Source organism: Lates calcarifer, linkage group LG19 (assembly GCF_001640805.2).
Source record: "Lates calcarifer isolate ASB-BC8 linkage group LG19, TLL_Latcal_v3, whole genome shotgun sequence".
Classification (NCBI taxonomy): Eukaryota; Metazoa; Chordata; class Actinopteri; family Centropomidae; genus Lates; species Lates calcarifer.
This window is the reverse complement of record NC_066851.1, coordinates 1,507,182-1,510,623: the sequence shown is the minus strand read 5'-3', so window position 1 is coordinate 1,510,623 and position 3,442 is coordinate 1,507,182.

The window sequence follows — 3,442 nt, the reverse complement described above, 5'->3', positions numbered from 1 at the left end:
ATGTGCAAAGCATAAAATAAGACACCCCAGCCCACCCACACCCCCCACCTTCTCTATCACTAAAAAAAAGAAGCAAAGAAAAGAAAGAAATTGATTCACAGAGGGGGGAAATGCAGCTTTTTTGTGTCGTGTACAAACTTCTGAGACAGAATTTAGGAGGTGGAAGCCTGATTATATTCTTTGGATAAGACTGACGATAAGTGTGTGTGTGTGTGTGTGTGTGTGTGTGTGTGTGTGTCTGTGTGTGTGTGTGTTTCTTGAAAAGAAGATTTCCAGAGTGGAGGACGACCAGAACCAAGAGACAAGAAACCTTTGACCTGCTCATGCTGGACTGCTGGGCCGACTGCAGAGTGAGTGTTTATCTGTGTGTGTCTGTGTGTAGAACAGACAGATGGAGAAGCCTGAAGCAGGGTGAGTGTCTCCGTGATTTTTTTTTTTTTTTTTTTTTTACTTTGGAGTATTGGTGTAACAGAAAAAAATCTCCACACCTCCATTCCTCCCCATTTGCCCACATCTCTCTTTTTTCTTTCTTTCTTTCTTTCTTTCTACCTCTTGCTATTTCTTGTGTGTAATTAAGTGCGTTACAGTTAATTTATGCACCGATATCTCCAGTTGCTGGTATTCCTATGAAAATCCTCAAAAACATTAGGGAGGTCTTTAATTGGATTTTATTGGCAGCACACTGTTTCATTGCTAACATTTACCATATGAAATTTTTAGATGGGCAAATATTTCCTCAAGTGTATTATATTGGGTTATTTTTTTCCCTCTACATGTGACATTTGCTGATATTTTCAGGTTATTTTCAACAATGGATGCTTATCAAATATGATCTTTATTTCTTTTTCATCTGTACATTAAATTTTCTGCAGGTTGATATAAGAGAGAAAAAGTCTTATGAAATGAAAGTGAAAGAAGAAACTAAATGTCAGAATGTTCTGTATTGACTTTTAAAGCAGTTATTCTTTCATGATAATAAACGGCTAATAATAAGTGTTGATTTGAAGCTGAAAATGCCTCTGTGTCTCTGTCTGTGTGTGTGTAAGCAGGAGAGTGGGATTTCATTCAGCCCATTTAAATCTGAACTAATTCACTAAGAGCTCAGATGGGCTTGTTCTGTTAACTGGGGTCAACAGTTTCAAATGAGCTATTAAATGACTGCTGAAAGTGACAAATCTTGGAGTGCAATTCAAGAGCCTCTTTAGGCGCGACTTTCTCTCCCATGCACCCTAATAACTTCTCCAGATATGTGAGAATACTATTAATTACGCCACTTAATGCCGCCGTGCCACACCCTGCGCTCAGAGGAGCTTGACTTATTTCCTCTTCCGATTCTCTGAAGTAGGTGGCGACTTACATTCCCAGGAACAATGGGCGAATATTCATCAAATGTCTCATTCGATTTTTCCCGGTATCACTCCCCCCCCCTTCCTCGTTTTCCTCTTGCTAAAATATGTCTTGCTAAATTGCTGCCGACACATCTGCATATTTGGTTTTCTGTAAAATATTTGATTGCTCTTTCCATTAACTGTGACAGTGTGTATTAAGGCTTTGTGGCATTTAGGATATCTCTCTCTCTCTCTTTCAGTAGTGAAGAGAATGAATAATTGAACTGCCTTTGCTATGAGGAAAAAAGGAAAAAGAAGAGAAAGATATATCAGTTATGTTAGATTGTCAGCTGGAGAATGCAGTGCATGAGTAAAAAAAAATAAAGAATACAGAAAGAGTGACTGTTTATCAGGCTTACATCATCAGCTAAAACAAAGCAAACACAAGATCTTTTTGTGTATTGTGTTGCAGCCACATCTACAGAACAGAACAGCTGTTAATCTGCCATGCTGTCAGATGCTGCAGGTAGGCGTGTGTTCAGCCATTTTTCTGTCTCACAAGTAGGATTATGTAGTTTCAGGTCAGCCAAAAAAAAAAAAAAAAAAACCCCCTCAAGAAACCCTGCAGCCGCTAACTGCATATCGCTAATTGTTCTTTTTTTTTTTTTTTCCTTTGTACCTGAAAAACTAAATGCTGATGAGGGAGAGTGTGTTGTTGCTGCTTCTCCTACATGGTCAATTTGTATCGCAGTGCTGTTAAGAGAATTTGCCCCCGAGAAGCTCCCATTTGATTGTGAAAGGCTAAATTGTGTGAGAGTGTTTCCAGCATCTGGTTATTAGCTAGCTGTATTCATTATGTGTTATTGTTGCCTCCCCTCTGTGATCAAAAGTGTTATCTGGGTGTAATTCTATCAGGGAGCACAGAACATGTTCAGAGGAGTGAGCGGCAGTACAGTCTAAACACAACAAAAATGTACCATTTATTTTATGAAAGGTCTGTGACGAGAATTTTTGGCGGCAAAATAATCAGCCTAAAAAATGGTTTGTACTGTGTATCTATCTGACCAGACTGAAAAGGGGTTTTTGTTGTTGTTGTTGCTTTACACAAAGCCTTAAAAATGTCCTATGGCACATATAAGACACACAGACACATACACGCAACCTTTAGGTTACAGTAAATGATGCCTCAGCTTTGCCTGTGTGGAACTGGGACTGTCCCTGTTAAATAACATTTGAAGGTTTGACCTGTAAGCATTTCTTTTTCCATTACTGCCACTAGAAAGTGAAGAATAATGTTGCACCTCTTGGTCTATCACACTGTATATAAAGACGATATGTGTGAGTGATGGTGTATTGCTGAAAACTAAACTAGAATTTGTAAAGTATGTTTGTAAAGAAAAAGGTAGACAATTTCCTCTTAGTCAAAATGTCTAAATTTACCTCTGTAATAAGGAAGTAAACATGAGCACAGAGAGCGCAGCACACACTCACACACACAGGCAGGCACTCGACAGCTTCCCGCCCTAATAAAAGGTGATGAAAGGTCAACGCTGTAACAACAAAGTGCAAATTTCAAACTGCTACTTCAGTTCATCTCTCCTGCAGAATGTCACCAGTCTGCTTCCTTTAGACTGGGAGAAATGACTGTAACACTGGGGTGGATATCACTTTCTTATGGCAGCCTTTTGCACCATTATGATGAGAGAAAGAGGCGACCTTGTGGTTTTGTCTGATTTTCACTGTCCTGAGAAAACCCCACTCACGAAAGAAAAAAACGAAAGAGAGGAAGAGAAGAGGAGGAGGTGGAGGGCTTGTTTTTCTGGTTGTTATCTACTCACTCTGCTGCAGCTGCATCATACAAACACCTGCCGGCCTTCCGCAACACCGAGAGAAAAGTCATTTCTACCAGGCGATAACCTGGCCCCGTGTGTGCAGCGGGAAAAGACACCTTGTGGACGTGGTTAAGATGCTATGACACCTCTCTCTCCCTGCTTCGCTCAACCACTCACTCCATTTCTGCTTGTTTACTCACTATTTATGATTTTATTTTTTCTCCTCTCTACACACACGCTTTTCTTTCCTCCGCTGCCTTTGATCTGGGTGTTCAGAAGTGC